Genomic DNA, 22,473 nt, shown 5'->3' on the forward strand with positions numbered 1-22,473 from the left:
CTGTTCAAATGATGAAAGGAAATAAAGTTTGTATTTTATCCAACTACCTGTGCTAAAAAGTGATGGGAACAGTGTTTGTAATTTCTTCTACTTTTTCAGTGACACAAAGTTCAAGCTGCTTATCTAATTGGTGAAAATGCAATGTCTGTTTATCACACTCACTTTGACTATATATGTTGTAGCAAGAGATTGTTTCTCGCTTACGGCCATACCAGCCTGGGTACTCCCGATCTCGTCTGATCTCGGAAGCGAAGCAGGGTCGGGCCTTGTTAGTACTTGGATGGAAGACCGCCTGGGAATACCAGGTGCTGTAAGCATTTTGTCCACGAGGGTGTGCCCCTGCACTATTTCATCAGCAACACTGCCTTGTAGTAAGCATTTAATGATGAATTGACTAAATGCAGCTTCCTGCCTTTTTAATAGGATCAAATTTCCTTGTGTTTTCAATTAGCATCTGCCTTGTATTTATAAGACAAACAAGAATATTGTTGCTGAATGCAGCTTGTGTGTGCTTTGTGCTCCTTTGCCCTGTTCAAATGATGAAAGGAAATAAAGTTTGTATTTTATCCAACTACCTGTGCTAAAAAGTGATGGGAACAGTGTTTATAATTTCTTCTACTTTTTCAGTGACACAAAGTTCAAGCTGCTTATCTAATTGGTGAAAATGCAATGTCTGTTTATCACACTCACTTTGACTATATATGTTGTAGCAAGAGATTGTTTCTCGCTTACGGCCATACCAGCCTGGGTACGCCCGATCTCGTCTGATCTCGGAAGCGAAGCAGGGTCGGGCCTGGTTAGTACTTGGATGGGAGACCGCCTGGGAATACCAGGTGCTGTAAGCATTTTGTCCACGAGGGTGTGCCCCTGCACTATTTCATCAGCAACACTGCCTTGTAGTAAGCATTTAATGATGAATTGACTAAATGCAGCTTCCTGCCTTTTTAATAGGATCAAATTTCCTTGTGTTTTCAATTAGCATCTGCCTTGTATTTATAAGACAAACAAGAATATTGTTGCTGAATGCAGCTTGTGTGTGCTTTGTGCTCCTTTGCCCTGTTCAAATGATGAAAGGAAATAAAGTTTGTATTTTATCCAACTACCTGTGCTAAAAAGTGATGGGAACAGTGTTTATAATTTCTTCTACTTTTTCAGTGACACAAAGTTCAAGCTGCTTATCTAATTGGTGAAAATGCAATGTCTGTTTATAAGACTCATTTTGACTATATATGTTGTAGCAAGAGATTGTTTCTCGCTTACGGCCATACCAGCCTGGGTACGCCCGATCTCGTCTGATCTCGGAAGCTAAGCAGGGTCGGGCCTGGTTAGTACTTGGATGGGAGACCGCCTGGGAATACCAGGTGCTGTAAGCATTTTGTCCACGAGGGGGTGCTCTTGCACTATTTCATCAGCAACACTGCCTTGTATTAAGCATTTAATGATGAATTGACTAAATATCTGTTTTATCAGACTCACTTTGACTATATATGTTGTAGCAAGAGATTGTTTCTCGCTTACGGCCATACCAGCCTGGGTACGCCCGATCTCGTCTGATCTCGGAAGCTAAGCAGGGTCGGGCCTGGTTAGTACTTGGATGGGAGACCGCCTGGGAATACCAGGTGCTGTAAGCATTTTGTCCACGAGGGTGTGCCCCTGCACTATTTCATCAGCAACACTGCCTTGTAGTGAGCATTTAATGATGAATTGACTAAATGCAGCTTCCTGCCTTTTTAATAGGATCAAATTTCCTTGTGTTTTCAATTAGCATCTGCCTTGTATTTATAAGACAAACAAGAATATTGTTGCTGAATGCAGCTTGTGTGTGCTTTGTGCTCCTTTGCCCTGTTCAAATGATGAAAGGAAATAAAGTTTGTATTTTATCCAACTACCTGTGCTAAAAAGTGATGGGAACAGTGTTTGTAATTTCTTCTACTTTTTCAGTGACACAAAGTTCAAGCTGCTTATCTAATTGGTGAAAATGCAATGTCTGTTTATCACACTCACTTTGACTATATATGTTGTAGCAAGAGATTGTTTCTCGCTTACGGCCATACCACCCTGGGTACGCCCGATCTCGTCTGATCTCGGAAGCTAAGCAGGGTCGGGCCTGGTTAGTACTTGGATGGGAGACCGCCTGGGAATACCAGGTGCTGTAAGCATTTTGTCCACGAGGGGGTGCTCTTGCACTATTTCATCAGCAACACTGCCTTGTATTAAGCATTTAATGATGAATTGACTAAATATCTGTTTTATCAGACTCACTTTGACTATATATGTTGTAGCAAGAGATTGTTTCTCGCTTACGGCCATACCAGCCTGGGTACGCCCGATCTCGTCTGATCTCGGAAGCTAAGCAGGGTCGGGCCTTGTTAGTACTTGGATGGGAGACCGCCTGGGAATACCAGGTGCTGTAAGCATTTTGTCCACGAGGGGGTGCTCTTGCACTATTTCATCAGCAACACTGCCTTGTATTAAGCATTTAATGATGAATTGACTAAATATCTGTTTTATCAGACTCACTTTGACTATATATGTTGTAGCAAGAGATTGTTTCTCGCTTACGGCCATACCAGCCTGGGTACGCCCGATCTCGTCTGATCTCGGAAGCTAAGCAGGGTCGGGCCTGGTTAGTACTTGGATGGGAGACCGCCTGGGAATACCAGGTGCTGTAAGCATTTTGTCCACGAGGGGGTGCTCTTGCACTATTTCATCAGCAACACTGCCTTGTATTAAGCATTTAATGATGAATTGACTAAATATCTGTTTTATCAGACTCACTTTGACTATATATGTTGTAGCAAGAGATTGTTTCTCGCTTACGGCCATACCATCCTGGGTACGCCCGATCTCGTCTGATCTCGGAAGCTAAGCAGGGTCGGGCCTGGTTAGTACTTGGATGGGAGACCGCCTGGGAATACCAGGTGCTGTAAGCATTTTGTCCACGAGGGGGTGCTCTTGCACTATTTCATCAGCAACACTGCCTTGTATTAAGCATTTAATGATGAATTGACTAAATATCTGTTTTATCAGACTCACTTTGACTATATATGTTGTAGCAAGAGATTGTTTCTCGCTTACGGCCATACCAGCCTGGGTACGCCCGATCTCGTCTGATCTCGGAAGCTAAGCAGGGTCGGGCCTGGTTAGTACTTGGATGGGAGACCGCCTGGGAATACCAGGTGCTGTAAGCATTTTGTCCACGAGGGTGTGCCCCTGCACTATTTCATCAGCAACACTGCCTTGTAGTGAGCATTTAATGATGAATTGACTAAATGCAGCTTCCTTCCTTTTTAATAGGATCAAATTTCCTTGTGTTTTCAATTAGCATCTGCCTTGTATTTATAAGACAAACAAGAATATTGTTGCTGAATGCAGCTTGTGTGTGCTTTGTGCTCCTTTGCCCTGTTCAAATGATGAAAGGAAATAAAGTTTGTATTTTATCCAACTACCTGTGCTAAAAAGTGATGGGAACAGTGTTTGTAATTTCTTCTACTTTTTCAGTGACACAAAGTTCAAGCTGCTTATCTAATTGGTGAAAATGCAATGTCTGTTTATCACACTCACTTTGACTATATATGTTGTAGCAAGAGATTGTTTCTCGCTTACGGCCATACCACCCTGGGTACGCCCGATCTCGTCTGATCTCGGAAGCTAAGCAGGGTCGGGCCTGGTTAGTACTTGGATGGGAGACCGCCTGGGAATACCAGGTGCTGTAAGCATTTTGTCCACGAGGGGGTGCTCTTGCACTATTTCATCAGCAACACTGCCTTGTATTAAGCATTTAATGATGAATTGACTAAATATCTGTTTTATCAGACTCACTTTGACTATATATGTTGTAGCAAGAGATTGTTTCTCGCTTACGGCCATACCAGCCTGGGTACGCCCGATCTCGTCTGATCTCGGAAGCTAAGCAGGGTCGGGCCTTGTTAGTACTTGGATGGGAGACCGCCTGGGAATACCAGGTGCTGTAAGCATTTTGTCCACGAGGGGGTGCTCTTGCACTATTTCATCAGCAACACTGCCTTGTATTAAGCATTTAATGATGAATTGACTAAATATCTGTTTTATCAGACTCACTTTGACTATATATGTTGTAGCAAGAGATTGTTTCTCGCTTACGGCCATACCAGCCTGGGTACGCCCGATCTCGTCTGATCTCGGAAGCTAAGCAGGGTCGGGCCTGGTTAGTACTTGGATGGGAGACCGCCTGGGAATACCAGGTGCTGTAAGCATTTTGTCCACGAGGGGGTGCTCTTGCACTATTTCATCAGCAACACTGCCTTGTATTAAGCATTTAATGATGAATTGACTAAATATCTGTTTTATCAGACTCACTTTGACTATATATGTTGTAGCAAGAGATTGTTTCTCGCTTACGGCCATACCATCCTGGGTACGCCCGATCTCGTCTGATCTCGGAAGCTAAGCAGGGTCGGGCCTGGTTAGTACTTGGATGGGAGACCGCCTGGGAATACCAGGTGCTGTAAGCATTTTGTCCACGAGGGTGTGCCCCTGCACTATTTCATCAGCAACACTGCCTTGTAGTGAGCATTTAATGATGAATTGACTAAATGCAGCTTCCTGCCTTTTTAATAGGATCAAATTTCCTTGTGTTTTCAATTAGCATCTGCCTTGTATTTATAAGACAAACAAGAATATTGTTGCTGAATGCAGCTTGTGTGTGCTTTGTGCTCCTTTGCCCTGTTCAAATGATGAAAGGAAATAAAGTTTGTATTTTATCCAACTACCTGTGCTAAAAAGTGATGGGAACAGTGTTTGTAATTTCTTCTACTTTTTCAGTGACACAAAGTTCAAGCTGCTTATCTAATTGGTGAAAATGCAATGTCTGTTTATCACACTCACTTTGACTATATATGTTGTAGCAAGAGATTGTTTCTCGCTTACGGCCATACCATCCTGGGTACGCCCGATCTCGTCTGATCTCGGAAGCTAAGCAGGGTCGGGCCTGGTTAGTACTTGGATGGGAGACCGCCTGGGAATACCAGGTGCTGTAAGCATTTTGTCCACGAGGGTGTGCCTCTGCACTATTTCATCAGCAACACTGCCTTGTAGTAAGCATTTAATGATGAATTGACTAAATGCAGCTTCCTGCCTTTTTAATAGGATCAAATTTCCTTGTGTTTTCAATTAGCATCTGCCTTGTATTTATAAGACAAACAAGAATATTGTTGCTGAATGCAGCTTGTGTGTGCTTTGTGCTCCTTTGCCCTGTTCAAATGATGAAAGGAAATAAAGTTTGTATTTTATCCAACTACCTGTGCTAAAAAGTGATGGGAACAGTGTTTATAATTTCTTCTACTTTTTCAGTGACACAAAGTTCAAGCTGCTTATCTAATTGGTGAAAATGCAATGTCTGTTTATCAGACTCATTTTGACTATATATGTTGTAGCAAGAGATTGTTTCTCGCTTACGGCCATACCAGCCTGGGTACGCCCGATCTCGTCTGATCTCGGAAGCTAAGCAGGGTCGGGCCTTGTTAGTACTTGGATGGGAGACCGCCTGGGAATACCAGGTGCTGTAAGCATTTTGTCCACGAGGGGGTGCTCTTGCACTATTTCATCAGCAACACTGCCTTGTATTAAGCATTTAATGATGAATTGACTAAATATCTGTTTTATCAGACTCACTTTGACTATATATGTTGTAGCAAGAGATTGTTTCTCGCTTACGGCCATACCAGCCTGGGTACGCCCGATCTCGTCTGATCTCGGAAGCTAAGCAGGGTCGGGCCTGGTTAGTACTTGAATGGGAGACTTCCTGGGAATACCAGGTGCTGTAAGCATTTTGTCCACGAGGGGGTGCTCTTGCACTATTTCATCAGCAACACTGCCTTGTATTAAGCGTTTAATGATGAATTGACTAAATATCTGTTTTATCAGACTCACTTTGACTATATATGTTGTAGCAAGAGATTGTTTCTCGCTTACGGCCATACCATCCTGGGTACGCCCGATCTCGTCTGATCTCGGAAGCTAAGCAGGGTCGGGCCTGGTTAGTACTTGGATGGGAGACCGCCTGGGAATACCAGGTGCTGTAAGCATTTTGTCCACGAGGGTGTGCCTCTGCACTATTTCATCAGCAACACTGCCTTGTAGTAAGCATTTAATGATGAATTGACTAAATGCAGCTTCCTGCCTTTTTAATAGGATCAAATTTCCTTGTGTTTTCAATTAGCATCTGCCTTGTATTTATAAGACAAACAAGAATATTGTTGCTGAATGCAGCTTGTGTGTGCTTTGTGCTCCTTTGCCCTGTTCAAATGATGAAAGGAAATAAAGTTTGTATTTTATCCAACTACCTGTGCTAAAAAGTGATGGGAACAGTGTTTATAATTTCTTCTACTTTTTCAGTGACACAAAGTTCAAGCTGCTTATCTAATTGGTGAAAATGCAATGTCTGTTTATCACACTTACTTTGACTATATATGTTGTAGCAAGAGATTGTTTCTCGCTTACGGCCATACCAGCCTGGGTACGCCCGATCTCGTCTGATCTCGGAAGCGAAGCAGGGTCGGGCCTGGTTAGTACTTGGATGGGAGACCGCCTGGGAATACCAGGTGCTGTAAACATTTTGTCCACGAGGGTGTGCCCCTGCACTATTTCATCAGCAACACTGCCTTGTAGTAAGCATTTAATGATGAATTGACTAAATGCAGCTTCCTGCCTTTTTAATAGGATCAAATTTCCTTGTGTTTTCAATTAGCATCTGCCTTGTATTTATAAGACAAACAAGAATATTGTTGCTGAATGCAGCTTGTGTGTCCTTTGTGCTCCTTTGCCCTGTTCAAATGATGAAAGGAAATAAAGTTTGTATTTTATCCAACTACCTGTGCTAAAAAGTGATGGGAACAGTGTTTATAATTTCTTCTACTTTTTCAGTGACACAAAGTTCAAGCTGCTTATCTAATTGGTGAAAATGCAATGTCTGTTTATCAGACTCATTTTGACTATATATGTTGTAGCAAGAGATTGTTTCTCGCTTACGGCCATACCAGCCTGGGTACGCCCGATCTCGTCTGATCTCGGAAACTAAGCAGGGTCGGGCCTGGTTAGTACTTGGATGGGAGACCGCCTGGGAATACCAGGTGCTGTAAGCATTTTGTCCACGAGGGGGTGCTCTTACACTATTTCATCAGCAACACTGCCTTGTATTAAGCATTTAATGATGAATTGACTAAATATCTGTTTTATCAGACTCACTTTGACTATATATGTTGTAGCAAGAGATTGTTTCTCGCTTACGGCAATACCAGCCTGGGTACTCCCGATCTCGTCTGATCTCGGAAGCTAAGCAGGGTCGGGCCTGGTTAGTACTTGGATGGGAGACCGCCTGGGAATACCAGGTGCTGTAAGCATTTTGTCCACGAGGGGGTGCTCTTGCACTATTTCATCAGCAACACTGCCTTGTATTAAGCATTTAATGATGAATTGACTAAATATCTGTTTTATCAGACTCACTTTGACTATATATGTTGTAGCAAGAGATTGTTTCTCGCTTACGGCCATACCATCCTGGGTACGCCCGATCTCGTCTGATCTCGGAAGCGAAGCAGGGTCGGGCCTGGTTAGTACTTGGATGGGAGACCGCCTGGGAATACCAGGTGCTGTAAACATTTTGTCCACGAGGGTGTGCCCCTGCACTATTTCATCAGCAACACTGCCTTGTAGTAAGCATTTAATGATGAATTGACTAAATGCAGCTTCCTGCCTTTTTAATAGGATCAAATTTCCTTGTGTTTTCAATTAGCATCTGCCTTGTATTTATAAGACAAACAAGAATATTGTTGCTGAATGCAGCTTGTGTGTGCTTTGTGCTCCTTTGCCCTGTTCAAATGATGAAAGGAAATAAAGTTTGTATTTTATCCAACTACCTGTGCTAAAAAGTGATGGGAACAGTGTTTGTAATTTCTTCTACTTTTTCAGTGACACAAAGTTCAAGCTGCTTATCTAATTGGTGAAAATGCAATGTCTGTTTATCACACTCACTTTGACTATATATGTTGTAGCAAGAGATTGTTTCTCGCTTACGGCCATACCAGCCTGGGTACGCCCGATCTCGTTTGATCTCGGAAGCGAAGCAGGGTCGGGCCTGGTTAGTACTTGGATGGGAGACCGCCTGGGAATACCAGGTGCTGTAAGCATTTTGTCCACGAGGGTGTGCCCCTGCACTATTTCATCTGCAACACTGCCTTGTAGTAAGCATTTAATGATGAATTGACTAAATGCAGCTTCCTGCCTTTTTAATAGGATCAAATTTCCTTGTGTTTTCAATTAGCATCTGCCTTGTATTTATAAGACAAACAAGAATATTGTTGCTGAATGCAGCTTGTGTGTGCTTTGTGCTCCTTTGCCCTGTTCAAATGATGAAAGGAAATAAAGTTTGTATTTTATCCAACTACCTGTGCTAAAAAGTGATGGGAACAGTGTTTATAATTTCTTCTACTTTTTCAGTGACACAAAGTTCAAGCTGCTTATCTAATTGGTGAAAATGCAATGTCTGTTTATCACACTCACTTTGACTATATATGTTGTAGCAAGAGATTGTTTCTCGCTTACGGCCATACCAGCCTGGGTACGCCCGATCTCGTCTGATCTCGGAAGCGAAGCAGGGTCGGGCCTGGTTAGTACTTGGATGGGAGACCGCCTGGGAATACCAGGTGCTGTAAACATTTTGTCCACGAGGGTGTGCCCCTGCACTATTTCATCAGCAACACTGCCTTGTAGTAAGCATTTAATGATGAATTGACTAAATGCAGCTTCCTGCCTTTTTAATAGGATCAAATTTCCTTGTGTTTTCAATTAGCATCTGCCTTGTATTTATAAGACAAACAAGAATATTGTTGCTGAATGCAGCTTGTGTGTGCTTTGTGCTCCTTTGCCCTGTTCAAATGATGAAAGGAAATAAAGTTTGTATTTTATCCAACTACCTGTGCTAAAAAGTGATGGGAACAGTGTTTATAATTTCTTCTACTTTTTCAGTGACACAAAGTTCAAGCTGCTTATCTAATTGGTGAAAATGCAATGTCTGTTTATCAGACTCATTTTGACTATATATGTTGTAGCAAGAGATTGTTTCTCGCTTACGGCCATACCAGCCTGGGTACGCCCGATCTCGTCTGATCTCGGAAGCTAAGCAGGGTCGGGCCTGGTTAGTACTTGGATGGGAGACCGCCTGGGAATACCAGGTGCTGTAAGCATTTTGTCCACGAGGGGGTGCTCTTGCACTATTTCATCAGCAACACTGCCTTGTATTAAGCATTTAATGATGAATTGACTAAATATCTGTTTTATCAGACTCACTTTGACTATATATGTTGTAGCAAGAGATTGTTTCTCGCTTACGGCCATACCAGCCTGGGTACGCCCGATCTCGTCTGACCTCGGAAGCTAAGCAGGGTCGGGCCTGGTTAGTACTTGGATGGGAGACCGCCTGGGAATACCAGGTGCTGTAAGCATTTTGTCCACGAGGGGGTGCTCTTGCACTATTTCATCAGCAACACTGCCTTGTATTAAGCATTTAATGATGAATTGACTAAATATCTGTTTTATCAGACTCACTTTGACTATATATGTTGTAGCAAGAGATTGTTTCTTGCTTACGGCCATACCATCCTGGGTACGCCCGATCTCGTCTGATCTCGGAAGCGAAGCAGGGTCGGGCCTGGTTAGTACTTGGATGGGAGACCGCCTGGGAATACCAGGTGCTGTAAACATTTTGTCCACGAGGGTGTGCCCCTGCACTATTTCATCAGCAACACTGCCTTGTAGTAAGCATTTAATGATGAATTGACTAAATGCAGCTTCCTGCCTTTTTAATAGGATCAAATTTCCTTGTGTTTTCAATTAGCATCTGCCTTGTATTTATAAGACAAACAAGAATATTGTTGCTGAATGCAGCTTGTGAGTGCTTTGTGCTCCTTTGCCCTGTTCAAATGATGAAAGGAAATAAAGTTTGTATTTTATCCAACTACCTGTGCTAAAAAGTGATGGGAACAGTGTTTATAATTTCTTCTACTTTTTCAGTGACACAAAGTTCAAGCTGCTTATCTAATTGGTGAAAATGCAATGTCTGTTTATCAGACTCATTTTGACTATATATGTTGTAGCAAGAGATTGTTTCTCGCTTACGGCCATACCAGCCTGGGTACGCCCGATCTCGTCTGATCTCGGAAGCTAAGCAGGGTCGGGCCTGGTTAGTACTTGGATGGGAGACCGCCTGGGAATACCAGGTGCTGTAAGCATTTTGTCCACGAGGGGGTGCTCTTGCACTATTTCATCAGCAACACTGCCTTGTATTAAGCATTTAATGATGAATTGACTAAATATCTGTTTTATCAGACTCACTTTGACTATATATGTTGTAGCAAGAGATTGTTTCTCGCTTACGGCCATACCAGCCTGGGTACGCCCGATCTCGTCTGATCTCGGAAGCTAAGCAGGGTCGGGCCTGGTTAGTACTTGGATGTGAGACCGCCTGGGAATACCAGGTGCTGTAAGCATTTTGTCCACGAGGGGGTGCTCTTGCACTATTTCATCAGCAACACTGCCTTGTATTAAGCATTTAATGATGAATTGACTAAATATCTGTTTTATCAGACTCACTTTGACTATATATGTTGTAGCAAGAGATTGCTTCTCGCTTACGGCCATACCATCCTGGGTACGCCCGATCTCGTCTGATCTCGGAAGCTAAGCAGGGTCGGGCCTGGTTAGTACTTGGATGGGAGACCGCCTGGGAATACCAGGTGCTGTAAGCATTTTGTCCACGAGGGTGTGCCTCTGCACTATTTCATCAGCAACACTGCCTTGTAGTAAGCATTTAATGATGAATTGACTAAATGCAGCTTCCTGCCTTTTTAATAGGATCAAATTTCCTTGTGTTTTCAATTAGCATCTGCCTTGTATTTATAAGACAAACAAGAATATTGTTGCTGAATGCAGCTTGTGTGTGCTTTGTGCTCCTTTGCCCTGTTCAAATGATGAAAGGAAATAAAGTTTGTATTTTATCCAACTACCTGTGCTAAAAAGTGATGGGAACAGTGTTTGTAATTTCTTCTACTTTTTCAGTGACACAAAGTTCAAGCTGCTTATCTAATTGGTGAAAATGCAATGTCTGTTTATCACACTCACTTTGACTATATATGTTGTAGCAAGAGATTGTTTCTCGCTTACGGCCATACCAGCCTGGGTACGCCCGATCTCGTCTGATCTCGGAAGCGAAGCAGGGTCGGGCCTGGTTAGTACTTGGATGGGAGACCGCCTGGGAATACCAGGTGCTGTAAGTATTTTGTCCACGAGGGTGTGCCCCTGCACTATTTCATCAGCAACACTGCCTTGTAGTAAGCATTTAATGATGAATTGACTAAATGCAGCTTCCTGCCTTTTTAATAGGATCAAATTTCCTTGTGTTTTCAATTAGCATCTGCCTTGTATTTATAAGACAAACAAGAATATTGTTGCTGAATGCAGCTTGTGTGTGCTTTGTGCTCCTTTGCCCTGTTCAAATGATGAAAGGAAATAAAGTTTGTATTTTATCCAACTACCTGTGCTAAAAAGTGATGGGAACAGTGTTTGTAATTTCTTCTACTTTTTCAGTGACACAAAGTTCAAGCTGCTTATCTAATTGGTGAAAATGCAATGTCTGTTTATCACACTCACTTTGACTATATATGTTGTAGCAAGAGATTGTTTCTCGCTTACGGCCATACCAGCCTGGGTACGCCCGATCTCGTCTGATCTCGGAAGCTAAGCAGGGTCGGGCCTGGTTAGTACTTGGATGTGAGACCGCCTGGGAATACCAGGTGCTGTAAGCATTTTGTCCACGAGGGGGTGCTCTTGCACTATTTCATCAGCAACACTGCCTTGTATTAAGCATTTAATGATGAATTGACTAAATATCTGTTTTATCAGACTCACTTTGACTATATATGTTGTAGCAAGAGATTGCTTCTCGCTTACGGCCATACCATCCTGGGTACGCCCGATCTCGTCTGATCTCGGAAGCTAAGCAGGGTCGGGCCTGGTTAGTACTTGGATGGGAGACCGCCTGGGAATACCAGGTGCTGTAAGCATTTTGTCCACGAGGGTGTGCCTCTGCACTATTTCATCAGCAACACTGCCTTGTAGTAAGCATTTAATGATGAATTGACTAAATGCAGCTTCCTGCCTTTTTAATAGGATCAAATTTCCTTGTGTTTTCAATTAGCATCTGCCTTGTATTTATAAGACAAACAAGAATATTGTTGCTGAATGCAGCTTGTGTGTGCTTTGTGCTCCTTTGCCCTGTTCAAATGATGAAAGGAAATAAAGTTTGTATTTTATCCAACTACCTGTGCTAAAAAGTGATGGGAACAGTGTTTGTAATTTCTTCTACTTTTTCAGTGACACAAAGTTCAAGCTGCTTATCTAATTGGTGAAAATGCAATGTCTGTTTATCACACTCACTTTGACTATATATGTTGTAGCAAGAGATTGTTTCTCGCTTACGGCCATACCAGCCTGGGTACGCCCGATCTCGTCTGATCTCGGAAGCTAAGCAGGGTCGGGCCTGGTTAGTACTTGGATGGGAGACCGCCTGGGAATACCAGGTGCTGTAAGCATTTTGTCCACGAGGGGGTGCTCTTGCACTATTTCATCAGCAACACTGCCTTGTATTAAGCATTTAATGATGAATTGACTAAATATCTGTTTTATCAGACTCACTTTGACTATATATGTTGTAGCAAGAGATTGTTTCTCGCTTACGGCCATACCAGCCTGGGTACGCCCGATCTCGTCTGATCTCGGAAGCAAAGCAGGGTCTGGCCTGGTTAGTACTTGGATGGGAGACCGCCTGGGAATACCAGGTGCTGTAAGCATTTTGTCCACGAGGGGGTGCTCTTGCACTATTTCATCAGCAACACTGCCTTGTATTAAGCATTTAATGATGAATTGACTAAATATCTGTTTTATCAGACTCACTTTGACTATATATGTTGTAGCAAGAGATTTTTTCTCGCTTACGGCCATACCATCCTGGGTACGCCCGATCTCGTCTGATCTCGGAAGCTAAGCAGGGTCGGGCCTGGTTAGTACTTGGATGGGAGACCGCCTGGGAATACCAGGTGCTGTAAGCATTTTGTCCACGAGGGTGTGCCCCTGCACTATTTCATCAGCAACACTGCCTTGTAGTAAGCATTTAATGATGAATTGACTAAATGCAGCTTCCTGCCTTTTTAATAGGATCAAATTTCCTTGTGTTTTCAATTAGCATCTGCCTTGTATTTATAAGACAAACAAGAATATTGTTGCTGAATGCAGCTTGTGTGTGCTTTGTGCTCCTTTGCCCTGTTCAAATGATGAAAGGAAATAAAGTTTGTATTTTATCCAACTACCTGTGCTAAAAAGTGATGGGAACAGTGTTTGTAATTTCTTCTACTTTTTCAGTGACACAAAGTTCAAGCTGCTTATCTAATTGGTGAAAATGCAATGTCTGTTTATCACACTCACTTTGACTATATATGTTGTAGCAAGAGATTGTTTCTCGCTTACGGCCATACCAGCCTCGGTACGCCCGATCTCGTCTGATCTCGGAAGCTAAGCAGGGTCGGGCCTGGTTAGTACTTGGATGGGAGACCGCCTGGGAATACCAGGTGCTGTAAGCATTTTGTCCACGAGGGTGTGCCCCTGCACTATTTCATCAGCAACACTGCCTTGTAGTAAGCATTTAATGATGAATTGACTAAATGCAGCTTCCTGCCTTTTTAATAGGATCAAATTTCCTTGTGTTTTCAATTAGCATCTGCCTTGTATTTATAAGACAAACAAGAATATTGTTGCTGAATGCAGCTTGTGTGTGCTTTGTGCTCCTTTGCCCTGTTCAAATGATGAAAGGAAATAAAGTTTGTATTTTATCCAACTACCTGTGCTAAAAAGTGATGGGAACAGTGTTTGTAATTTCTTCTACTTTTTCAGTGACACAAAGTTCAAGCTGCTTATCTAATTGGTGAAAGTTCAATGTCTGTTTATCACACTCACTTTGACTATATATGTTGTAGCAAGAGATTGTTTCTCGCTTACGGCCATACCAGCCTGGGTACGCCCGATCTCGTCTGATCTCGGAAGCGAAGCAGGGTCGGGCCTGGTTAGTACTTGGATGGGAGACCGCCTGGGAATACCAGGTGCTGTAAGCATTTTGTCCACGAGGGTGTGCCCCTGCACTATTTCATCAGCAACACTGCCTTGTAGTAAGCATTTAATGATGAATTGACTAAATGCAGCTTCCTGCCTTTTTAATAGGATCAAATTTCCTTGTGTTTTCAATTAGCATCTGCCTTGTATTTATAAGACAAACAAGAATATTGTTGCTGAATGCAGCTTGTGTGTGCTTTGTGCTCCTTTGCCCTGTTCAAATGATGAAAGGAAATAAAGTTTGTATTTTATCCAACTACCTGTGCTAAAAAGTGATGGGAACAGTGTTTATAATTTCTTCTACTTTTTCAGTGACACAAAGTTCAAGCTGCTTATCTAATTGGTGAAAATGCAATGTCTGTTTATCAGACTCATTTTGACTATATATGTTGTAGCAAGAGATTTTTTCTCGCTTACGGCCATACCAGCCTGGGTACGCCCGATCTCGTCTGATCTCGGAAGCTAAGCAGGGTCGGGCCTGGTTAGTACTTGGATGGGAGACCGCCTGGGAATACCAGGTGCTGTAAGCATTTTGTCCACGAGGGGGTGCTCTTGCACTATTTCATCAGCAACACTGCCTTGTATTAAGCATTTAATGATGAATTGACTAAATATCTGTTTTATCAGACTCACTTTGACTATATATGTTGTAGCAAGAGATTGTTTCTCGCTTACGGCCATACCATCCTGGGTACGCCCGATCTCGTCTGATCTCGGAAGCTAAGCAGGGTCGGGCCTGGTTAGTACTTGGATGGGAGACCGCCTGGGAATACCAGGTGCTGTAAGCATTTTGTCCACGAGGGTGTGCCCCTGCACTATTTCATCAGCAACACTGCCTTGTAGTAAGCATTTAATGATGAATTGACTAAATGCAGCTTCCTGCCTTTTTAATAGGATCAAATTTCCTTGTGTTTTCAATTAGCATCTGCCTTGTATTTATAAGACAAACAAGAATATTGTTGCTGAATGCAGCTTGTGTGTGCTTTGTGCTCCTTTGCCCTGTTCAAATGATGAAAGGAAATAAAGTTTGTATTTATCCAACTACCTGTGCTAAAAAGTGATGGGAACAGTGTTTGTAATTTCTTCTACTTTTTCAGTGACACAAAGTTCAAGCTGCTTATCTAATTGGTGAAAATGCAATGTCTGTTTATCACACTCACTTTGACTATATATGTTGTAGCAATAGATTGTTTCTCGCATACGGCCATACCAGCCTGGGTACGCCCGATCTCGTCTGATTTCGGAAGCGAAGCAGGGTCGGGCCTGGTTTGTACTTGGATGGGAGACCGCCTGGGAATACCAGGTGCTGTAAGCATTTTGTCCACGAGGGTGTGCCCCTGCACTATTTCATCAGCAACACTGCCTTGTAGTAAGCATTTAATGATAAATTGACTAAATGCAGCTTCCTGCCTTTTTAATAGGATCAAATTTCCTTGTGTTTTCAATTAGCATCTGCCTTGTATTTATAAGACAAACAAGAATATTGTTGCTGAATGCAGCTTGTGTGTGCTTTGTGCTCCTTTGCCCTGTTCAAATGATGGAAGGAAATAAAGTTTGTATTTTATCCAACTACCTGTGCTAAAAAGTGATGGGAACAGTGTTTATAATTTCTTCTACTTTTTCAGTGACACAAAGTTCAAGCTGCTTATCTAATTGGTGAAAATGCAATGTCTGTTTATCAGACTCATTTTGACTATATATGTTGTAGCAAGAGATTGTTTCTCGCTTACGGCCATACCAGCCTGGGTACGCCCGATCTCGTCTGATCTCGGAAGCTAAGCAGGGTCGGGCCTGGTTAGTACTTGGATGGGAGACCGCCTGGGAATACCAGGTGCTGTAAGCATTTTGTCCACGAGGGGGTGCTCTTGCACTATTTCATCAGCAACACTGCCTTGTATTAAGCATTTAATGATGAATTGACTAAATATCTGTTTTATCAGACTCACTTTGACTATATATGTTGTAGCAAGAGATTGTTTCTCGCTTACGGCCATACCAGCCTGGGTACGCCCGATCTCGTCTGATCTCGGAAGCAAAGCAGGGTCGGGCCTGGTTAGTACTTGGATGGGAGACCGCCTGGGAATACCAGGTGCTGTAAGCATTTTGTCCACGAGGGGGTGCTCTTGCACTATTTCATCAGCAACACTGCCTTGTATTAAGCATTTAATGATGAATTGACTAAATATCTGTTTTATCAGACTCACTTTGACTATATATGTTGTAGCAAGAGATTGTTTCTCGCTTACGGCCATACCATCCTGGGTACGCCCGATCTCGTCTGATCTCGGAAGCTAAGCAGGGTCGGGCCTGGTTAGTACTTGGATGGGAGACCGCCTGGGAATACCAGGTGCTGTAAGCATTTTGTCCACGAGGGTGTGCCCCTGCACTATTTCATCAGCAACACTGCCTTGTAGTAAGCATTTAATGATGAATTGACTAAATGCAGCTTCCTGCCTTTTTAATAGGATCAAATTTCCTTGTGTTTTCAATTAGCATCTGCCTTGTATTTATAAGACAAACAAGAATATTGTTGCTGAATGCAGCTTGTGTGTGCTTTGTGCTCCTTTGCCCTGTTCAAATGATGAAAGGAAATAAAGTTTGTATTTTATCCAACTACCTGTGCTAAAAAGTGATGGGAACAGTGTTTGTAATTTCTTCTACTTTTTCAGTGACACAAAGTTCAAGCTGCTTATCTAATTGGTGAAAATGCAATGTCTGTTTATCACACTCACTTTGACTATATATGTTGTAGCAAGAGATTGTTTCTCGCTTACGGCCATACCAGCCTGGGTACGCCCGATCTCGTCTGATCTCGGAAGCTAAGCAGGGTCGGGCCTGGTTAGTACTTGGATGGGAGACCGCCTGGGAATACCAGGTGCTGTAAGCATTTTGTCCACGAGGGTGTGCCCCTGCACTATTTCATCAGCAACACTGCCTTGTAGTAAGCATTTAATGATGAATTGACTAAATGCAGCTTCCTGCCTTTTTAATAGGATCAAATTTCCTTGTGTTTTCAATTAGCATCTGCCTTGTATTTATAAGACAAACAAGAATATTGTTGCTGAATGCAGCTTGTGTGTGCTTTGTGCTCCTTTGCCCTGTTCAAATGATGAAAGGAAATAAAGTTTGTATTTTATCCAACTACCTGTGCTAAAAAGTGATGGGAACAGTGTTTGTAATTACTTCTACTTTTTCAGTGACACAAAGTTCAAGCTGCTTATCTAATTGGTGAAGATGCAATGTCTGTTTATCACACTCACTTTGACTATATATGTTGTAGCAAGAGATTGTTTCTCTGCATACGGCCATACCAGCCTGGGTACGCCCGATCTCGTCTGATTTCGGAAGCGAAGCAGGGTCGGTCCTGGTTAGTACTTGGATGGGAATACCAGGTGCTGTAAGCATTTTGTCCACGAGGGTGTGCCCCTGCACTATTTCATCAGCAACACTGCCTTGTAGTAAGCATTTAATGATGAATTGACTAAATGATGAATTGACTAAATGCAGCTTCCTGCCTTTTTAATAGGATCAAATTTCCTTGTGTTTTCAATTAGCATCTGCCTTGTATTTATAAGACAAACAAGAATATTGTTGCTGAATGCAGCTTGTGTGTGCTTTGTGCTCCTTTGCCCTGTTCAAATGATGAAAGGAAATAAAGTTTGTATTTTATCCAACTACCTGTGCTAAAAAGTGATGGGAACAGTGTTTGTAATTTCTTCTACTTTTTCAGTGACACAAAGTTCAAGCTGCTTATCTAATTGGTGAAAATGCAATGTCTGTTTATCACACTCACTTTGACTATATATGTTGTAGCAAGAGATTGTTTCTCGCTTACGGCCATACCAGCCTGGGTACGCCCGATCTCGTCTGATCTCGGAAGCGAAGCAGGGTCGGGCCTGGTTAGTACTTGGATGGGAGACCGCCTGGGAATACCAGGTGCTGTAAGCATTTTGTCCACGAGGGGGTGCTCTTGCACTATTTCATCAGCAACACTGCCTTGTATTAAGCATTTAATGATGAATTGACTAAATATCTGTTTTATCAGACTCACTTTGACTATATATGTTGTAGCAAGAGATTGTTTCTCGCTTACGGCCATACCATCCTGGGTACGCCCGATCTCGTCTGATCTCGGAAGCTAAGCAGGGTCGGGCCTGGTTAGTACTTGGATGGGAGACCGCCTGGGAATACCAGGTGCTGTAAGCATTTTGTCCACGAGGGGGTGCTCTTGCACTATTTCATCAGCAACACTGCCTTGTATTAAGCATTTAATGATGAATTGACTAAATATCTGTTTTATCAGACTCACTTTGACTATATATGTTGTAGCAAGAGATTGTTTCTCGCTTACGGCCATACCATCCTGGGTACGCCCGATCTCGTCTGATCTCGGAAGCTAAGCAGGGTCGGGCCTGGTTAGTACTTGGATGGGAGACCGCCTGGGAATACCAGGTGCTGTAAGCATTTTGTCCACGAGGGGGTGCTCTTGCACTATTTCATCAGCAACACTGCCTTGTATTAAGCATTTAATGATGAATTGACTAAATATCTGTTTTATCAGACTCACTTTGACTATAATATGTTGTAGCAAGAGATTGCTTCTCGCTTACGGCCATATCAGCCTGGGTACTGCCCGATCTCGTCTGATCTCGGAAGCTAAGCAGGGTCTGGCCTGGTTAGTACTTGGATGGGAGACCGCCTGGGAATACCAGGTGCTGTAAGCATTTTGTCCACGAGGGTGTGCCCCTGCACTATTTCATCAGCAACACTGCCTTGTAGTAAGCATTTAATGATGAATTGACTAAATGCAGCTTCCTGCCTTTTTAATAGGATCAAATTTCCTTGTGTTTTCAATTAGCATCTGCCTTGTATTTATAAGACAAACAAGAATATTGTTGATGAATGCAGCTTGTGTGTGCTTTGTGCTCCTTTGCCCTGTTCAAATGATGAAAGGAAATAAAGTTTGTATTTTATCCAACTACCTGTGCTAAAAAGTGATGGGAACAGTGTTTGTAATTTCTTCTACTTTTTCAGTGACACAAAGTTCAAGCTGCTTATCTAATTGGTGAAAATGCAATGTCTGTTTATCACACTCACTTTGACTATATATGTTGTAGCAAGAGATTGTTTCTCGCTTACGGCCATACCAGCCTGGGTACGCCCGATCTCGTCTGATCTCGGAAGCTAAGCAGGGTCGGGCCTGGTTAGTACTTGGATGGGAGACCGCCTGGGAATACCAGGTGCTGTAAGCATTTTGTCCACGAGGGTGTGCCCCTGCACTACTTTCATCAGCAACACTGCCTTGTAGTAAGCATTTAATGATGAATTGACTAAATGCAGCTTCCTGCCTTTTTAATAGGATCAAATTTCCTTGTGTTTTCAATTAGCATCTGCCTTGTATTTATAAGACAAACAAGAATATTGTTGCTGAATGCAGCTTGTGTGTGCTTTGTGCTCCTTTGCCCTGTTCAAATGATGAAAGGAAATAAAGTTTGTATTTTATCCAACTACCTGTGCTAAAAAGTGATGGGAACAGTGTTTGTAATTTCTTCTACTTTTTCAGTGACACAAAGTTCAAGCTGCTTATCTAATTGGTGAAAATGCAATGTCTGTTTATCACACTCACTTTGACTATATATGTTGTAGCAAGAGATTGTTTCTCGCTTACGGCCATACCAGCCTGGGTACGCCCGATCTCGTCTGATCTCGGAAGCGAAGCAGGGTCGGGCCTGGTTAGTACTTGGATGGGAGACCGCCTGGGAATACCAGGTGCTGTAAGCATTTTGTCCACGAGGGTGTGCCCCTGCACTATTTCATCAGCAACACTGCCTTGTAGTAAGCATTTAATGATGAATTGACTAAATGCAGCTTCCTGCCTTTTTAATAGGATCAAATTTCCTTGTGTTTTCAATTAGCATCTGCCTTGTATTTATAAGACAAACAAGAATATTGTTGCTGAATGCAGCTTGTGTGTGCTTTGTGCTCCTTTGCCCTGTTCAAATGATGAAAGGAAATAAAGTTTGTATTTTATCCAACTACCTGTGCTAAAAAGTGATGGGAACAGTGTTTGTAATTTCTTCTACTTTTTCAGTGACACAAAGTTCAAGCTGCTTATCTAATTGGTGAAAATGCAATGTCTGTTTATCACACTCACTTTGACTATATATGTTGTAGCAAGAGATTGTTTCTCGCTTACGGCCATACCAGCCTGGGTACGCCCGATCTCGTCTGATCTCGGAAGCGAAGCAGGGTCGGGCCTTGTTAGTACTTGGATGGGAGACCGCCTGGGAATACCAGGTGCTGTAAGCATTTTGTCCACGAGGGTGTGCCCCTGCACTATTTCATCAGCAACACTGCCTTGTAGTAAGCATTTAATGATGAATTGACTAAATGCAGCTTCCTGCCTTTTTAATAGGATCAAATTTCCTTGTGTTTTCAATTAGCATCTGCCTTGTATTTATAAGACAAACAAGAATATTGTTGCTGAATGCAGCTTGTGTGTGCTTTGTGCTCCTTTGCCCTGTTCAAATGATGAAAGGAAATAAAGTTTGTATTTTATCCAACTACCTGTGCTAAAAAGTGATGGGAACAGTGTTTGTAATTTCTTCTACTTTTTCAGTGACACAAAGTTCAAGCTGCTTATCTAATTGGTGAAAATGCAATGTCTGTTTATCACACTCACTTTGACTATATATGTTGTAGCAAGAGATTGTTTCTCGCTTACGGCCATACCAGCCTGGGTACGCCCGATCTCGTCTGATCTCGGAAGCGAAGCAGGGTCGGGCCTTGTTAGTACTTGGATGGGAGACCGCCTGGGAATACCAGGTGCTGTAAGCATTTTGTCCACGAGGGTGTGCCCCTGCACTATTTCATCAGCAACACTGCCTTGTAGTAAGCATTTAATGATGAATTGACTAAATGCAGCTTCCTGCCTTTTTAATAGGATCAAATTTCCTTGTGTTTTCAATTAGCATCTGCCTTGTATTTATAAGACAAACAAGAATATTGTTGCTGAATGCAGCTTGTGTGTGCTTTGTGCTCCTTTGCCCTGTTCAAATGATGAAAGGAAATAAAGTTTGTATTTTATCCAACTACCTGTGCTAAAAAGTGATGGGAACAGTGTTTATAATTTCTTCTACTTTTTCAGTGACACAAAGTTCAAGCTGCTTATCTAATTGGTGAAAATGCAATGTCTGTTTATCACACTCACTTTGACTATATATGTTGTAGCAAGAGATTGTTTCTCGCTTACGGCCATACCAGCCTGGGTACGCCCGATCTCGTCTGATCTCGGAAGCTAAGCAGGGTCTGGCCTGGTTAGTACTTGGATGGGAGACCGCCTGGGAATACCAGGTGCTGTAAGCATTTTGTCCACGAGGGTGTGCCCCTGCACTATTTCATCAGCAACACTGCCTTGTAGTAAGCATTTAATGATGAATTGACTAAATGCAGCTTCCTGCCTTTTTAATAGGATCAAATTTCCTTGTGTTTTCAATTAGCATCTGCCTTGTATTTATAAGACAAACAAGAATATTGTTGATGAATGCAGCTTGTGTGTGCTTTGTGCTCCTTTGCCCTGTTCAAATGATGAAAGGAAATAAAGTTTGTATTTTATCCAACTACCTGTGCTAAAAAGTGATGGGAACAGTGTTTGTAATTTCTTCTACTTTTTCAGTGACACAAAGTTCAAGCTGCTTATCTAATTGGTGAAAATGCAATGTCTGTTTATCACACTCACTTTGACTATATATGTTGTAGCAAGAGATTGTTTCTCGCTTACGGCCATACCAGCCTGGGTACGCCCGATCTCGTCTGATCTCGGAAGCTAAGCAGGGTCGGGCCTGGTTAGTACTTGGATGGGAGACCGCCTGGGAATACCAGGTGCTGTAAGCATTTTGTCCACGAGGGTGTGCCCCTGCACTATTTCATCAGCAACACTGCCTTGTAGTAAGCATTTAATGATGAATTGACTAAATGCAGCTTCCTGCCTTTTTAATAGGATCAAATTTCCTTGTGTTTTCAATTAGCATCTGCCTTGTATTTATAAGACAAACAAGAATATTGTTGATGAATGCAGCTTGTGTGTGCTTTGTGCTCCTTTGCCCTGTTCAAATGATGAAAGGAAATAAAATTTGTATTTTATCCAACTACCTGTGCTAAAAAGTGATGGGAACAGTGTTTGTAATTTCTTCTACTTTTTCAGTGACACAAAGTTCAAGCTGCTTATCTAATTGGTGAAAATGCAATGTCTGTTTATCACACTCACTTTGACTATATATG

General features: G+C 42.5%; 53 non-coding genes and 2 pseudogenes across 53 annotated transcripts; all 55 read left to right on the plus strand.

Annotated features, from left to right (window-relative positions):
- Positions 1–198: 198 nt before the first annotated feature.
- On the plus strand, positions 199–317 carry LOC145852148 (5S ribosomal RNA). The gene has a single exon (XR_014374002.1). It is a non-coding gene; the product is annotated as a 5S ribosomal RNA (ribosomal RNA).
- A 409-nt stretch (positions 318–726) lies between these two features.
- LOC145882373 (5S ribosomal RNA) lies at positions 727–845 on the plus strand. Its single transcript, XR_014393940.1, has one exon. It is a non-coding gene; the product is annotated as a 5S ribosomal RNA (ribosomal RNA).
- A 409-nt stretch (positions 846–1,254) lies between these two features.
- Positions 1,255–1,373, plus strand: LOC145853951 (5S ribosomal RNA). Its single transcript, XR_014374836.1, has one exon. It is a non-coding gene; the product is annotated as a 5S ribosomal RNA (ribosomal RNA).
- A 139-nt stretch (positions 1,374–1,512) lies between these two features.
- On the plus strand, positions 1,513–1,631 carry LOC145853952 (5S ribosomal RNA). The gene has a single exon (XR_014374837.1). It is a non-coding gene; the product is annotated as a 5S ribosomal RNA (ribosomal RNA).
- Positions 1,632–2,040: 409 nt separating this feature from the next.
- On the plus strand, positions 2,041–2,159 carry LOC145854618 (5S ribosomal RNA). Its single transcript, XR_014375503.1, has one exon. It is a non-coding gene; the product is annotated as a 5S ribosomal RNA (ribosomal RNA).
- A 139-nt stretch (positions 2,160–2,298) lies between these two features.
- LOC145886212 (5S ribosomal RNA) lies at positions 2,299–2,417 on the plus strand. Its single transcript, XR_014397796.1, has one exon. It is a non-coding gene; the product is annotated as a 5S ribosomal RNA (ribosomal RNA).
- A 139-nt stretch (positions 2,418–2,556) lies between these two features.
- LOC145853954 (5S ribosomal RNA) lies at positions 2,557–2,675 on the plus strand. Its single transcript, XR_014374839.1, has one exon. It is a non-coding gene; the product is annotated as a 5S ribosomal RNA (ribosomal RNA).
- A 139-nt stretch (positions 2,676–2,814) lies between these two features.
- LOC145886787 (5S ribosomal RNA) lies at positions 2,815–2,933 on the plus strand. The gene has a single exon (XR_014398373.1). It is a non-coding gene; the product is annotated as a 5S ribosomal RNA (ribosomal RNA).
- A 139-nt stretch (positions 2,934–3,072) lies between these two features.
- On the plus strand, positions 3,073–3,191 carry LOC145853955 (5S ribosomal RNA). Its single transcript, XR_014374840.1, has one exon. It is a non-coding gene; the product is annotated as a 5S ribosomal RNA (ribosomal RNA).
- Positions 3,192–3,600: 409 nt separating this feature from the next.
- LOC145854730 (5S ribosomal RNA) lies at positions 3,601–3,719 on the plus strand. Its single transcript, XR_014375614.1, has one exon. It is a non-coding gene; the product is annotated as a 5S ribosomal RNA (ribosomal RNA).
- A 139-nt stretch (positions 3,720–3,858) lies between these two features.
- Positions 3,859–3,977, plus strand: LOC145886213 (5S ribosomal RNA). Its single transcript, XR_014397797.1, has one exon. It is a non-coding gene; the product is annotated as a 5S ribosomal RNA (ribosomal RNA).
- A 139-nt stretch (positions 3,978–4,116) lies between these two features.
- Positions 4,117–4,235, plus strand: LOC145853956 (5S ribosomal RNA). Its single transcript, XR_014374841.1, has one exon. It is a non-coding gene; the product is annotated as a 5S ribosomal RNA (ribosomal RNA).
- Positions 4,236–4,374: 139 nt separating this feature from the next.
- On the plus strand, positions 4,375–4,493 carry LOC145886898 (5S ribosomal RNA). Its single transcript, XR_014398485.1, has one exon. It is a non-coding gene; the product is annotated as a 5S ribosomal RNA (ribosomal RNA).
- Positions 4,494–4,902: 409 nt separating this feature from the next.
- LOC145887009 (5S ribosomal RNA) lies at positions 4,903–5,021 on the plus strand. Its single transcript, XR_014398596.1, has one exon. It is a non-coding gene; the product is annotated as a 5S ribosomal RNA (ribosomal RNA).
- A 409-nt stretch (positions 5,022–5,430) lies between these two features.
- LOC145886214 (5S ribosomal RNA) lies at positions 5,431–5,549 on the plus strand. The gene has a single exon (XR_014397798.1). It is a non-coding gene; the product is annotated as a 5S ribosomal RNA (ribosomal RNA).
- A 139-nt stretch (positions 5,550–5,688) lies between these two features.
- LOC145885126 (5S ribosomal RNA) lies at positions 5,689–5,807 on the plus strand. The gene has a single exon (XR_014396706.1). It is a non-coding gene; the product is annotated as a 5S ribosomal RNA (ribosomal RNA).
- Positions 5,808–5,946: 139 nt separating this feature from the next.
- Positions 5,947–6,065, plus strand: LOC145887119 (5S ribosomal RNA). The gene has a single exon (XR_014398706.1). It is a non-coding gene; the product is annotated as a 5S ribosomal RNA (ribosomal RNA).
- A 409-nt stretch (positions 6,066–6,474) lies between these two features.
- On the plus strand, positions 6,475–6,593 carry LOC145885911 (5S ribosomal RNA). Its single transcript, XR_014397495.1, has one exon. It is a non-coding gene; the product is annotated as a 5S ribosomal RNA (ribosomal RNA).
- A 409-nt stretch (positions 6,594–7,002) lies between these two features.
- LOC145885399 (5S ribosomal RNA) lies at positions 7,003–7,121 on the plus strand. Its single transcript, XR_014396980.1, has one exon. It is a non-coding gene; the product is annotated as a 5S ribosomal RNA (ribosomal RNA).
- Positions 7,122–7,260: 139 nt separating this feature from the next.
- Positions 7,261–7,379, plus strand: LOC145882730 (5S ribosomal RNA). The gene has a single exon (XR_014394298.1). It is a non-coding gene; the product is annotated as a 5S ribosomal RNA (ribosomal RNA).
- Positions 7,380–7,518: 139 nt separating this feature from the next.
- Positions 7,519–7,637, plus strand: LOC145882920 (5S ribosomal RNA). Its single transcript, XR_014394492.1, has one exon. It is a non-coding gene; the product is annotated as a 5S ribosomal RNA (ribosomal RNA).
- Positions 7,638–8,046: 409 nt separating this feature from the next.
- On the plus strand, positions 8,047–8,165 carry LOC145884370 (5S ribosomal RNA). Its single transcript, XR_014395948.1, has one exon. It is a non-coding gene; the product is annotated as a 5S ribosomal RNA (ribosomal RNA).
- A 409-nt stretch (positions 8,166–8,574) lies between these two features.
- On the plus strand, positions 8,575–8,693 carry LOC145885912 (5S ribosomal RNA). The gene has a single exon (XR_014397496.1). It is a non-coding gene; the product is annotated as a 5S ribosomal RNA (ribosomal RNA).
- Positions 8,694–9,102: 409 nt separating this feature from the next.
- LOC145853957 (5S ribosomal RNA) lies at positions 9,103–9,221 on the plus strand. Its single transcript, XR_014374842.1, has one exon. It is a non-coding gene; the product is annotated as a 5S ribosomal RNA (ribosomal RNA).
- A 139-nt stretch (positions 9,222–9,360) lies between these two features.
- On the plus strand, positions 9,361–9,479 carry LOC145881891 (5S ribosomal RNA). Its single transcript, XR_014393459.1, has one exon. It is a non-coding gene; the product is annotated as a 5S ribosomal RNA (ribosomal RNA).
- Positions 9,480–9,618: 139 nt separating this feature from the next.
- On the plus strand, positions 9,619–9,737 carry LOC145882921 (5S ribosomal RNA). Its single transcript, XR_014394493.1, has one exon. It is a non-coding gene; the product is annotated as a 5S ribosomal RNA (ribosomal RNA).
- A 409-nt stretch (positions 9,738–10,146) lies between these two features.
- On the plus strand, positions 10,147–10,265 carry LOC145853958 (5S ribosomal RNA). The gene has a single exon (XR_014374843.1). It is a non-coding gene; the product is annotated as a 5S ribosomal RNA (ribosomal RNA).
- Positions 10,266–10,404: 139 nt separating this feature from the next.
- On the plus strand, positions 10,405–10,523 carry LOC145886501 (5S ribosomal RNA). Its single transcript, XR_014398086.1, has one exon. It is a non-coding gene; the product is annotated as a 5S ribosomal RNA (ribosomal RNA).
- Positions 10,524–10,662: 139 nt separating this feature from the next.
- On the plus strand, positions 10,663–10,781 carry LOC145887230 (5S ribosomal RNA). The gene has a single exon (XR_014398819.1). It is a non-coding gene; the product is annotated as a 5S ribosomal RNA (ribosomal RNA).
- A 409-nt stretch (positions 10,782–11,190) lies between these two features.
- On the plus strand, positions 11,191–11,309 carry LOC145885096 (5S ribosomal RNA). Its single transcript, XR_014396676.1, has one exon. It is a non-coding gene; the product is annotated as a 5S ribosomal RNA (ribosomal RNA).
- Positions 11,310–11,718: 409 nt separating this feature from the next.
- On the plus strand, positions 11,719–11,837 carry LOC145886502 (5S ribosomal RNA). The gene has a single exon (XR_014398087.1). It is a non-coding gene; the product is annotated as a 5S ribosomal RNA (ribosomal RNA).
- Positions 11,838–11,976: 139 nt separating this feature from the next.
- Positions 11,977–12,095, plus strand: LOC145887339 (5S ribosomal RNA). The gene has a single exon (XR_014398930.1). It is a non-coding gene; the product is annotated as a 5S ribosomal RNA (ribosomal RNA).
- A 409-nt stretch (positions 12,096–12,504) lies between these two features.
- On the plus strand, positions 12,505–12,623 carry LOC145853960 (5S ribosomal RNA). The gene has a single exon (XR_014374845.1). It is a non-coding gene; the product is annotated as a 5S ribosomal RNA (ribosomal RNA).
- A 139-nt stretch (positions 12,624–12,762) lies between these two features.
- Positions 12,763–12,881, plus strand: LOC145850826 (5S ribosomal RNA). Its single transcript, XR_014372674.1, has one exon. It is a non-coding gene; the product is annotated as a 5S ribosomal RNA (ribosomal RNA).
- A 139-nt stretch (positions 12,882–13,020) lies between these two features.
- Positions 13,021–13,139, plus strand: LOC145887448 (5S ribosomal RNA). Its single transcript, XR_014399039.1, has one exon. It is a non-coding gene; the product is annotated as a 5S ribosomal RNA (ribosomal RNA).
- Positions 13,140–13,548: 409 nt separating this feature from the next.
- LOC145885003 (5S ribosomal RNA) lies at positions 13,549–13,667 on the plus strand. The gene has a single exon (XR_014396583.1). It is a non-coding gene; the product is annotated as a 5S ribosomal RNA (ribosomal RNA).
- A 409-nt stretch (positions 13,668–14,076) lies between these two features.
- On the plus strand, positions 14,077–14,195 carry LOC145882374 (5S ribosomal RNA). The gene has a single exon (XR_014393941.1). It is a non-coding gene; the product is annotated as a 5S ribosomal RNA (ribosomal RNA).
- Positions 14,196–14,604: 409 nt separating this feature from the next.
- Positions 14,605–14,723, plus strand: LOC145853961 (5S ribosomal RNA). Its single transcript, XR_014374846.1, has one exon. It is a non-coding gene; the product is annotated as a 5S ribosomal RNA (ribosomal RNA).
- Positions 14,724–14,862: 139 nt separating this feature from the next.
- Positions 14,863–14,981, plus strand: LOC145887559 (5S ribosomal RNA). The gene has a single exon (XR_014399150.1). It is a non-coding gene; the product is annotated as a 5S ribosomal RNA (ribosomal RNA).
- A 408-nt stretch (positions 14,982–15,389) lies between these two features.
- LOC145852286 (5S ribosomal RNA) lies at positions 15,390–15,508 on the plus strand. The gene has a single exon (XR_014374140.1). It is a non-coding gene; the product is annotated as a 5S ribosomal RNA (ribosomal RNA).
- Positions 15,509–15,917: 409 nt separating this feature from the next.
- LOC145853962 (5S ribosomal RNA) lies at positions 15,918–16,036 on the plus strand. The gene has a single exon (XR_014374847.1). It is a non-coding gene; the product is annotated as a 5S ribosomal RNA (ribosomal RNA).
- Positions 16,037–16,175: 139 nt separating this feature from the next.
- On the plus strand, positions 16,176–16,294 carry LOC145882793 (5S ribosomal RNA). Its single transcript, XR_014394361.1, has one exon. It is a non-coding gene; the product is annotated as a 5S ribosomal RNA (ribosomal RNA).
- A 139-nt stretch (positions 16,295–16,433) lies between these two features.
- Positions 16,434–16,552, plus strand: LOC145887667 (5S ribosomal RNA). Its single transcript, XR_014399258.1, has one exon. It is a non-coding gene; the product is annotated as a 5S ribosomal RNA (ribosomal RNA).
- A 409-nt stretch (positions 16,553–16,961) lies between these two features.
- Positions 16,962–17,080, plus strand: LOC145853963 (5S ribosomal RNA). The gene has a single exon (XR_014374848.1). It is a non-coding gene; the product is annotated as a 5S ribosomal RNA (ribosomal RNA).
- A 410-nt stretch (positions 17,081–17,490) lies between these two features.
- LOC145853649 (uncharacterized) lies at positions 17,491–17,597 on the plus strand (annotated as a pseudogene).
- Positions 17,598–18,022: 425 nt separating this feature from the next.
- LOC145882375 (5S ribosomal RNA) lies at positions 18,023–18,141 on the plus strand. The gene has a single exon (XR_014393942.1). It is a non-coding gene; the product is annotated as a 5S ribosomal RNA (ribosomal RNA).
- Positions 18,142–18,280: 139 nt separating this feature from the next.
- Positions 18,281–18,399, plus strand: LOC145850631 (5S ribosomal RNA). Its single transcript, XR_014372479.1, has one exon. It is a non-coding gene; the product is annotated as a 5S ribosomal RNA (ribosomal RNA).
- Positions 18,400–18,538: 139 nt separating this feature from the next.
- On the plus strand, positions 18,539–18,657 carry LOC145850741 (5S ribosomal RNA). The gene has a single exon (XR_014372589.1). It is a non-coding gene; the product is annotated as a 5S ribosomal RNA (ribosomal RNA).
- A 140-nt stretch (positions 18,658–18,797) lies between these two features.
- On the plus strand, positions 18,798–18,917 carry LOC145852758 (uncharacterized; annotated as a pseudogene).
- Positions 18,918–19,326: 409 nt separating this feature from the next.
- LOC145853964 (5S ribosomal RNA) lies at positions 19,327–19,445 on the plus strand. Its single transcript, XR_014374849.1, has one exon. It is a non-coding gene; the product is annotated as a 5S ribosomal RNA (ribosomal RNA).
- A 410-nt stretch (positions 19,446–19,855) lies between these two features.
- On the plus strand, positions 19,856–19,974 carry LOC145882376 (5S ribosomal RNA). Its single transcript, XR_014393943.1, has one exon. It is a non-coding gene; the product is annotated as a 5S ribosomal RNA (ribosomal RNA).
- A 409-nt stretch (positions 19,975–20,383) lies between these two features.
- LOC145850613 (5S ribosomal RNA) lies at positions 20,384–20,502 on the plus strand. Its single transcript, XR_014372461.1, has one exon. It is a non-coding gene; the product is annotated as a 5S ribosomal RNA (ribosomal RNA).
- A 409-nt stretch (positions 20,503–20,911) lies between these two features.
- On the plus strand, positions 20,912–21,030 carry LOC145850615 (5S ribosomal RNA). The gene has a single exon (XR_014372463.1). It is a non-coding gene; the product is annotated as a 5S ribosomal RNA (ribosomal RNA).
- A 409-nt stretch (positions 21,031–21,439) lies between these two features.
- Positions 21,440–21,558, plus strand: LOC145886196 (5S ribosomal RNA). The gene has a single exon (XR_014397780.1). It is a non-coding gene; the product is annotated as a 5S ribosomal RNA (ribosomal RNA).
- Positions 21,559–21,967: 409 nt separating this feature from the next.
- On the plus strand, positions 21,968–22,086 carry LOC145853965 (5S ribosomal RNA). Its single transcript, XR_014374850.1, has one exon. It is a non-coding gene; the product is annotated as a 5S ribosomal RNA (ribosomal RNA).
- The last annotated feature ends 387 nt before the right edge of the window (positions 22,087–22,473 follow it).

Source organism: Salmo salar, chromosome 08 (genome assembly GCF_965601325.2).
Source record: "Salmo salar chromosome 08, fSalSal1, whole genome shotgun sequence".
Classification (NCBI taxonomy): domain Eukaryota; kingdom Metazoa; phylum Chordata; class Actinopteri; order Salmoniformes; family Salmonidae; genus Salmo; species Salmo salar.